Source organism: Pygoscelis adeliae, unplaced genomic scaffold (genome assembly GCF_000699105.1).
Source record: "Pygoscelis adeliae isolate BGI_AS28 unplaced genomic scaffold, ASM69910v1 Scaffold453, whole genome shotgun sequence".
Classification (NCBI taxonomy): Eukaryota; Metazoa; Chordata; class Aves; order Sphenisciformes; family Spheniscidae; genus Pygoscelis; species Pygoscelis adeliae.
Window position 1 is genome coordinate 844,279 of NW_008824450.1, and position 10,894 is coordinate 855,172.

Genomic DNA, 10,894 nt, shown 5'->3' on the forward strand with positions numbered 1-10,894 from the left:
CCTGAAACTTTGCTCGGTTTTTCTAGAGTATAGTTGTGCAAATACCCAAATTAATAAAAAGTAATAATGAGTTCTGTTCTTGTTTAAGTCTTTTATGATGTTGGTAACAGAAGAACTGTTACAAAACTGTCAGGTATTGTAACATTTTGAAGAAGGCTTAAGATGGATTTTTAGGGACCAGGAAGCATAAACCCCTTTTGTACACACCACTGACTCCCAAACCAATCTGTTCTTGCCCAGTAGGCGTACTTATTTTTGGGGACTTTTTGCTGCAGCCTTTACTATCAGTCAGGCACCTTGGTGTTGCTGAGATAACCCATTGGGTTATTGTCATACCAGTGCTGAGAAGGGCAGTGATGGAGGCAGAAGTACAGTGAGATGAGACTGAGCAGAACAAAAGGCTTATATCGCTACAGTAGATTGGGGTTGTCATTGGTGCTTAATACTCACATGATACTATTTTACATTGTTTTCTTCTAAATACTAGCATTACTATGGCAATCATGTACTGCCTGTAAACAATGCAGAGTCTTACTGGAACTGCCACTTTTTCCTGACCTGCAGAGGTATAAGGTGTCAGGGTGTGACAGTGAGGTGGGACTATGCTTGCTACAGTGAGCTCGAATTGCTTGTTCATTTAGACTGTGGTGTTTAAACTGTTTATTGAGAGAACTAGACTAAGAGTAATTCTCCTTGCCCGGTACATACTGAAAGGATGGTTTAGGGAGAGGACAGACTTGAGTAATGATGGTCTTTATTGTGTTTCTTCCATCCTACCAATCTGTTGCACTTGATTTTAGCTGAAAAACACTTCTATGAGCATGTTTTTTCCATATGTTGAATGCTAATAGGCATGGCTTACCCAGGCACGTGACTTGGCTGTGAAGCATTTTGAGGTTATAATATGAAGGTATTTTAGGGGGCTGAATAAGTAAAATTTATATAAGAATGGCCATAGTGGTTCAGACAGAAGGTCCTTCTAGCTATAGCCCATCTCTGACAGTGATCAGCTAGTGGTCTGGCTCAGAAGTAGAGCCCTGCCCTCCTGCAGTGAGGTGCGGAGTAATCCTGGAGAAATGTGACTAGCAGAGCCAGGCAATATTTGTGAAGAGTGACTAGCAGAGTCAGGCAATATGCGTGAAGAGGGCACCTCTAAAATGAGTTGGGACCTGACCTCTAACATACAAAAGCTGTTCTATTATCTGAATTAGCTTTTAATCCTGCAGTGTCACATACTTGATGCTCTACAAAAATCTGATCAGGCTCTCCTTGTGTAAGCCATAAAAGATAAATAGTGACCATGGAGTGTTAGCCCAGAATGTGGTGCAAGAAAGAGAAACTGTTAAATTTCATTGCTCTTTAACTATCTCTTGATCAGTCATAAATTTAAGATCCTTAAAGATGGAATAGTTTAGCCTGTCCTTGCAAAGATGAGGTCAAAGCTATTGTCTATTGGTTTCTAGGTGTCTTCCTAAGCAGGAACTGTTTTGCCAGCCTTTTAAATTATTGGGAGCCTTATCAGACTTGCTTTATCTCAGCTACGGTTTCCTTTTGGGCATGGTTACCTTATTGTATTGTCTCAATCCTACTCAAATCATATCTGTCCTTTGTGTTCCAGTATTGTTTTCTTCCTTTATTTGGAATAGGACTTGAATATTTCTTTCTCACTCTTCTGCTTTTTAGCCCTAGCATATGAGGCAAATAATGGGTGTGAGCTGCTCTTTTACCTCTCCTGTGTCAGTCTTCTCTTTCAGGTAGAAGATAGTAGTGGAACTCTAGATACATAGTGGTAGTCCAGATGCAGATGGCACTGGAAATGATCTGCTTAAAAACCCTGAAAGTTGTTCCCTTACAAATTTGTTGTCGCGATCTACTAGTGAAGCCAGAGAAAAATGGGGCAACTCCCATGAAAGAAATAACAAAAGAATAATTTGCTTCTAGCAGTACTTAATTTAGTAAAAATTGCAAATCATGTCATGTATAATTAGGAAGGTTATTTATTTTTTTTAATATTTGCAGTAAGATCTTGAGCTGCCCTGTGCCCTTAACATATTAATAGTTTGGGGGTTAATAGCTTTCTTTCTCTTGTACAGTTATCTCCAGTAGTACTGCAATATCTCCTTTAACCTTACCACTTGTAGACCATAAATCTAAATATGATAGCTGTATTTTGAAATGATTTCATTTTTATTGTGTTGAACGTCGCTTGTCATTTAATCTGTTCTTTATAATTTTCATTCACTGACTTTTAGTATTGGCAGTATTGCTATGAAGCACTTCTTCAGTCTTATTATATAATGCACATTCCTGAAGAGAGCGTGGACTACAACTAACTTTTGATAAGGAACTTGCTGTCAGCTTCTGGGGCCAGTTACTTCATCATTTATGGGGTAGGGCGCAGATTAAAACTTATTGTTGTTTTGGGTTTGTTTTTTTTTTCCTTGAAGTGGTACACTGGTTACAAGAGGGATTTAGAGTTAGGTACCTGGGTCCTGTTCTACATTTTTGTCTTGATCTTTGGTTTTTTTAATGACTTTGAACAAGGTACTTAGCTTGTAGATACCTTAGGTTTTGAGTAAAACTCCTTAAGGTTTTAGTTTAAGAAGCAAAACAGCTCTGTAAGTAGAAACACTGCAGCACTCACTTCCCTCTTTGAGTGAAAATGTCTTTTGGTTAACCATGTGGGAGTGGCTCAGATAGAAATAGTCTACTAAGCTGCTGCAGAAGAACTCTCACCAATTTGTATTTGAGATAAAATGTTTTGTTTGTTTGTACAGCGCTGCAGGATCGTGGTGCTGACTGGACTCTCTGAGTAATTTAATGGCGTGGGTACTTACAATACAACAAGGATTATGTGTACAGTACTTCACAGCAGGGCCTAGGGTGTTTAACTAATGCTTGTAGCATGCCTTAAGTCTCATGTGAAATATCCAAGAATTAATACAGCTATCTTTAAATCCTTTCTTATTTCTAGCATAAAAAGCTTCTGAAGTTGTCATAGTCAAGTTATTTAATTGCTTCACTGTGTTGTGAATAGTCTCACCTTTCCCCTATACCAGGAATCTTCCCTTTTTAATTTCCAAAGAATCAAAACCTCTTCTCTCAACTTCTCAGTTCTTTTGGCTTTCTTTTTTTCTCTCCTTCTTACCAACAAAAGAAACTTTGCAAGCAAAGCTGCTCTTTTTTCTCCTTTCTGCTTTTGTAATCTCCTAAGGCTGTGCAGCATGTGCAGCACATGCATCATGAGCCTCTTGGAGCCAGTGACTCCCCGCCTGATGGTTTTCACTGAAACCTTTGAAACAAATCAATGTGGAATGGAGCTGGAGAAAAGCAGAAGCTGGGGGGGCGGGGAGGAGGGATAAACGTGATTAAGCAAAGACATCTCATTACCACTCTAGAAAGGGAGGATTATAACTTATAAAATAGGGGGATCTCATTTAGGGGCCATGTGCGCCTGTGTTATCAGGACAGAGGGAGAGCAAATAGAATAAATGAAATTAATACTTTGAAAAGAAGCATTACCCAGATTTGAGAATTGAACTAATATGATTTGTGCAAAGCCCTAAAGTTCTTATCTCCCCATTTAATACCCCTAGGATAATGGCTTTGTCAGAGTTATTGACCAAAAGTCATCGTCTTCCTTCCCACTTTGAAAGAATGAATTCAGAAATGGGGTAATGGTAGGACAAACTTTGCACCATAATTATCTTTTTCAGACAAGACTGACGGGCATTGGTTGCTGCGTGCAGACTGGACATAGAATTCCTAAATTGCTGGGAAAGTGTTTGTCCAGCTGTCGATGATGGACAGCTTACCGTTCCCAGTGTTCCTAGTCGCACCTTGCTTACTGGCTTGCTAGATGGCAACCTTTGCTTTCTGGTGGCTCCAGCATTGCACCGTTGTGATAGTGTGGCCCAGAATATTAGTGTGGGAAGAAATACGAGGATTTAAGGTTTGTCCCATCTCTGGTTGCGGCAGTAGCTGATTATAATTTTTGGTCATAGGCTGTCGGATTCTTTTAAGATGAATCTCTTGCCCAGAAATAATCTCTTTGCTCTCCAGAGCCTCCATCTCCTCTTGCTGATTCAGGAGAAGGGCTGAAGGAAGAATGCATGACTGGGTATCCTGGTTTCAGTTGGGATGGAGTTAATTTTCTTCCTAGTAGCTGGTACAGTGCTGTGTTTTGGATTTAGTATGAGAATAATGTTGATAACACACCGATGTTTTAGTTGTTGCTAAGTCGTGCTTATGCTGGTCAAGGACTTTTCAGCTTCCCATGCTCTACCGACTGAGAAGGCTGGAGGTGCACAAGAAGCTGGGAGGGGGCACAGCCAGGACAGCTGACCCAAACTGGCCAAAGGGACATTCCATACCATGTGCCGTCATGCTCAGTACATAAACTGGGGAAAGCTGGCCGGGGGGGCCGCTGCTTGGGGACTGGCTGGGCATCGGTCGGCGGGTGGTGAGCAATTGCATCGTGCTTCTCTTGCTTTGTGTGTTGTTGTTGTTATTATTATTATTTCCATTATTAAACTGTTTTTAGTCAGTTTTCATTATTAAACTGTCATCTCAACCCATGAGTTTTCTCACTTTTACGCTTCTGGTTCTCTCCCCCATCCCATTGGGGGGGGGTGGGCGGGGAGGGAGCGAGCGGCTGTGTGGGAGTGAGCGAGCGGCTGTGTGGTGCTCAGTTGCCGACTGAGGTTAAACCATAACACTGGGAATGCCTTTGGTGGGTTTTGATATTGGTGTCATCTTGTGAATGTGGGATTCTGAACTCTTGGGCTTTGCCTGTGGCATACTTTGGACACTTCCACCCTTGGTTTAGTGTATATTGATCTGCTGACATTTTAACTGGTATGTTTTCATCTCCATTTCAAAGAATGTGGAGGTAAAATTGCTTAAAATTGCTGAAAGCAGCATAAACAGCCCATTCATAGGTTGGTACAATGGAGGAGAATTTTGGTGGTGGTAGGGGAGTGATCAGGTGGAGCAGTGTTTTCTTTTTGGCCCTGTAGGGGTGGAGGAGTGATCCAGTTGGCCCATTCATGGAAAGTTTTCTTTAGATTTCTAGTCATTGATGAAGCTTCAAGCCAATCTTGCTTACGTTTTTTGCTGTGAACTGCTCAACAACAGAGGGCAATATCAGCTGTAGATGCAGCTGAGTTGGTACTGAAGATGGTTTTAGGAATGGTGCTGAACATGATTTAGTTTTGTTAAGGCTTTCATTTACTTTGTGATAAGCTGGGGATGAGCTTCATCCTGGCTGATTAACCATAGGTAAGCATCTCTAGATTAGACTGGGTTTTTGTTGTGCGTAATCTCATATCATTGTGACAAGCTGGAGTGACTGGCTGAGGTCCAGTAGTAGCATGGTGTTTGTTGAAACCATGACAGTGTGGGGCCATCAGTGAAGTGAGACTGCTGTTTTTGAGGTCAGGCCTCTATCGTCAAAACTTGTCATTTTTTCCTCCCTATTTATTTGAGTTGATGTAATGAAAGGTATTGTCTCTGTGAGCTTTGCATTATGGTTTGGATACTGGTCACATCAGGGCCAGTTTTGTCGGTCCTGTTTGCTCTACAGCTAAAATGTAGCACACTGAGCTAAATCCCTTCTCTTTCTAAAGTTGCAAGCCTATGTGTAGGAAATAAGTTGGTTCTGGGAAGAGACATTGCTAATGCAAATCTTGGGTTTTAGTGTTCGGTGGTTCTTTAATCTCTGTGAATGTTTCTTTATTGAAGTTTTTTTGTGGGTGAAACAGAAAACATTGATTTAAATCAGAAAGTATGGAGGCTTGTTTTAAATAGTAGTGCAAAATGAGGAAAAAGCCCATTCAGTAATTTTTCTCCAGGTTTGATTCTCATGGATGTTAGTGATTAGCAACAAGTATCTACATGTGTTTACTAAAGGAATGACACCTTTTTTTTTTCAGATTAATTTTTATGTTTTCTTTAGAAAATGACTGGTGCATTTAGTTACTAGAACATTAATTCCTGCATATAGTGTGGCTACTGCCAGTTGTGGGTATCAGCCTCCTGATGAGTGTTGTTCCCTGCAGTTTGGCTATTTGCAGAGTGTTCACATACCGTGTGTCAAACACTCACATACCTAGCCTTAGTACATGCAAAACCAGCTAGGGAACTCTGACTAGGTTAGTAGGAGTGGCATTATCTTTCGCTAGAAGTTGCAATGCAGTTGTTTTTGATTGCTTTCACTAATTGAATAAAACTGCCTTTTAAATGTGTTGATACAAATGGAAACATGAGTTTTTTGCTTTAAGCCTTAATGATTTATTACAAAATGTTGCAAGCTATTGATAGGGGGATTTAAATAGCTAAGCTGAGTAGCTTCAGACCTTGTTCCTTCTATCCTTCTCATTCTTGCTGTCTGAACCAAGAGATACTTTTCTAGACTTTCCTTTGAAGAAAATGTATTAATGTGTGGCGGCTTTAAAGTTAGTGGTCTGTTATTGTCAATTATTTGTCTCTGGCCAAAACATCCCGCCTTTTTCCCCACAGTTTGGGTTCCTCTTTGGCTGCTACCTTCTGCTATAGAAGTGGGTGCATTTCTGCAATGAAGGAGTTACTACTTTTTACGAAACCATTAAACATTTAAGGGATCCCTATAGAAAATAATCTTGCAGTATTAAATGGTGGACTTTGGAAAGGTTTGCGTTAAATTTAAGCTTGACATGGTGAGGATCTACATGTCTTCCACCTTCAGCAAGCTAATAACTTCCCATCTCTGGAGCATCAGTGAGGTCTAAATTTAACTAAAGCAATTTTGGAGTATGTGTACTACAATGAATCCAGAAAGTAAAACCAAAGCCAAACCGAAAGAAAACCTCCTCTTTCTCCATCTTCTCTTGAGAGAAGGCAAAGCTGTTATCTGGCTAAGGGTAAGATGCTGCATACGTACTCCTTATTTTCCCTGCTACTGCTGCTATGATTTATCAGACATTTATAGCATTTTTTTTAACAACTTCCAATTTCTGCAGCTAGCCTTTTATCTCCTGACTGAAGGTTAATTTGTGTTTGGAGAGTTTTTGCAGATTTCAGCAGCTGATGGTCGTTTGAGCTTCTCATTTTTGTAGTCTCTTGGGCTAAGGGACCTTATCACAAGGTTGGCCTCTTTTTAAATCCTACAGCTGCAACAAATTGAAGCCGTCTGTGGTGCTGCCTGCTACCCCTGTCTTGCCTTCAATTCTCCTGTGCCCATGTTTCACACTTTTTTTTGTCTACCAAGTTCATATACTCCACAAAACTTCTTCGATTCATTTGTTCTGACTTAGGGTTACTGTAAAGCCATTCCATCATTTAAGAAGCAAAAGATAAGATTAGCTTTGCTTTTGCCCTGTCTATAACTATAAAATATTCGATTCATAAAGAAATAAGAGAATAATATGTTGATATTTTTCCATGAATGGTCCAGCAAAGCTAGTACTGCTTTTTTTTTTTTTTTACTGCCAGACTACTGTGGAATAGAAGAATTGTGTTCTAGCTTTGTGGCTAACTTTGGGGGCATAAGCAACAGAGATTTGGTAATGCATCAGGGTGTTTCAGTAGGCTTTCCTTTCCAATGAGCCAGCATTAGTCAAATGTAGAATGATTTGTGGTATGAGATTGTCGTAGGTATAAAGGCTGAGAGTGTTATAAGAATGTAGGTCCCACTAGCTTGGTTAAACTTTATTTTTGGATTATGATTTTGCTTGTCTGTGTTTTGAGTGTTTGGGATATTACATATATCCAACTTAGTATTTGGTGATAGCTTTCCAGTATTCATTGTATTCTATCTAAAAAATGACAGTGTTTGAATCTTGAATCAATGATCCTTGATCACTGACAATTTTCTTGATGTTTCTGACTGGAAAGTGTTACTTAAAAAGAGAGCAAGATTATGAATTTAAAGGGCTAATATAACAGCTAGGAAATAAGTTTGCACTGAATGGAACACTTTGATTGCTCTTGCACTCTCAGATGATGGGCATGTGAGGTAGGTGACCTGCCACTGGATATAATTTCTGTCATATTCCCTAAATGCCATGAAAACTAGCTTTGGTGCTTCTGCCACCTTTTCTTGGAACATTAACGTGTATGTCTTGATGTGATTCTCGTTGGCAACAGAGGGGTGGTAAAGAAGATACCTGAGCTGGGCAGACTGTTCTTCACAGGGGGGTGGTGTGAGAGAGAAACAGTGCAGGGTTCTTTCTGGGTCTCAATAAGAAAGGCTGACAAGTGGCTTAATAAAATAGCCATTTTTAATAAGATAGAATAGAAAGAGGACTACAGATAGCAAGTAAATCTTACGTCCTTTCAGATGCTGGGAGCCCTGCTTTCATGCAGCATTGGACAGACCCTGGATGGATTTTCCCATGGCATGCTGTGCAGATGGAGAGATTCCTCCTTTTCTGTCATTTGAGCAATTATATTCTTACAAGAAAACAACTCTGCTCATAAAGGATATTCACATAATAACATCTTGCTGCTCTTCTAGATAAAGGCAAGGTCCTGCAGGGGCCAGTACTGAGGGGCAGCTGCCTGCAGGCTCCTCTGTCATAATGCTGAGGAATCTGTGCAGCACAAGGCAGGCCTGAAGGCCACGCTGTAGCTGTATGCGCAGCACAGGCCTGCGCCTGCTCAGGTTAACTGTTCTGTGGATCACCACCTCCTCGATGCACAGTGGTCTCCCGGTAAGGATCACTACGTTCCACCCTTTCATCCACATACAGTTTACCTTTCTCAAAGATAGGTAAGTTACAGATTATATTAGCAAGCTGTTCAGCTAATAGAAGTCTCCTGATGGGCTGGAATGTTATCTGTGTGATAACACCCATCCGTGCACAGCACAGGCTGGCATGGGGTATTCCAGCGGGTTCCCATACAGCAGCTGCTCATGGTAACATAGATCCAACAGAGCAGACGGGTCCTGTTCAAGATCACATTTCCTCAAATACAATGTCTTCCACAAGGCTCCCAATACAAATAGCTTTGTTGGCTTGTACTAGAAGATGAAGCTGAGTCTACGTGGTATGATGGGAGAAATCAAAATAAGCACTGATGTTATTTCTTTTTCTCACCTTAAAGAAAAGTTAAAGCAAGCTGATATGAAGAGTAAATTTCACTGAGGCTTCTTCCAATTTGTTTATACCCTCTGCTACAGTTGGGCATACTCAAACCTGCTTCTATTTGCTGATGTTTATTTTCATTCTTGTTTGCTTCCCTCTCCCTCCCTCTTTCTCTCCCTGTCTTTTTACTTTCCCAAAACTGCAGGACGGTTTGCTCCTGCTGCCTCTCCTCGTTGGTGGCATTATCAGGCGCGTATGCAGTGGGTGAGATTGCAAACACTACTGTTCTCCAGGATTCTAAGCATCAGACAATGTTTTACACGGCATCCCATTCTCTAGCTGGCTGGTTGGACATGATGTTGGTACCTTATCTTCACGCTGACACACACTGGACATTAATAGAAATACATTGCTGAGGCACATGTGTGGAATTTCAAGCAGCCTTTCTAGCTGTGCTTTAGATAGTCTATTGTGTGCTTAACCTCTTGGAAGAGGTTTTGATGAGAAACGCATAATGTTAACTCTTGGGCAGCTGGGTGGACTCTTAGTTTCTTATTACAGTCAGCATAATATCTTCCTAATTGCGTGCTGCTTCTGTATTTTGGAGTTTCAGCAGTTTTAAGCCTATCTTTCCATGAGCAATATTCCTTCTTCCGAATGCAAATTTTTAGGGAAGAAATAGTTATATGTGTTGCACGTGGGGAGGAGGTAGGAAATACGTGCTTCAGAGGAAAGTGAGCTGCCAGTGCCCTTGTTTAGCTTTGTCTAAAGTCTGTCCCTGTATTATTTTTGGCTCTATGGTTGCCTTACATCAACTAAAAAAATGACCTGGGTGCAACTGCTGCTATTTGCCAGGAATTCCTTCTGCTTTTGGAGCACATCCGAATTTTTATTGTTTCCTTTGTACTATATATGTATACTTTCTCTGCTTGTTTGTTATGACCATCTGCAATTATCTATATTATTTATGAGTACTGAGTAAAACTTGATGGAAAGTAGTTTCTTAAAAGGGACTGTACTGAGGGAGAGGAAATGAGCTGATGACTCTCTTTGATTTTTAGACAATGAAAATAGAACACCTGCAAGCTTATGAGAGAGGGAAGGAATTAAGAGAGTTAGCTGGCTTTCTTTTTCCTGTCTGCGTGTTACATTGGGGGTTTAAAGCCTTTTTAGCCTCAAAGACTTTGTGATAATGGGCGAACTTGAAGGATGATGCAGTAGGAGCCGAGAGTAAAAATTGATCAAACAGACAGATAGAGCAGGGCTATGTATAATTACTGTCCAAAGAAAAAAGCTCCATAGTTTAATACCTACTTGAATAGTACATTAGACTAAGGATACATTTGTTAAATAACCAGTGCTCTTCCAATTAGGACTGAGAGCTTGCCATGTACGTTCACTGGATCTTCAGCCTAATGCTTTTGCCATGGAAAAAGTGGTTCACTGTCTAGCAGGTAACTTCAAGCCCCTTTTTTTTCTAAACACATAGGCTCGTATCTCTTCTCTCTCCTTTTCCCTTCTCTCCAGCCTCTGAGTAGAATGGATTTGTTCCTCAGTATTCATCTTGCTATAGCTGTATTGGCACTGTCGAACTGAAACTGTGACTCCCCTCTGGAGCTTCCAAACTTCCAGTACACAAATGGTTCCTTATAAAAGCTGTTCTCTTCCCAGCTGAGGACCTGAGCAATCAGTCATTTTTGTATTTTCCTATGATATGCTCTCCTAGTTTAACAGCTAAATGTGGAAAAAGGGGGATTGGGAATAAGTGTATGTTTGAAACAAAGAACCCCCCCAGAAACAACAAACCACCGCAAAACAAAGCAGCACCC

The 10,894-nt window shown here is 40.6% G+C and overlaps 1 protein-coding gene across 2 annotated transcripts in view; it reads left to right on the forward strand.

The window, feature by feature from the left end:
* Positions 1-10,894, forward strand: part of CHCHD6 (coiled-coil-helix-coiled-coil-helix domain containing 6) — a 121,829-nt gene that overhangs the window by 4,416 nt on the left and 106,519 nt on the right. The gene's annotated exons all lie outside the window — the stretch shown is intronic.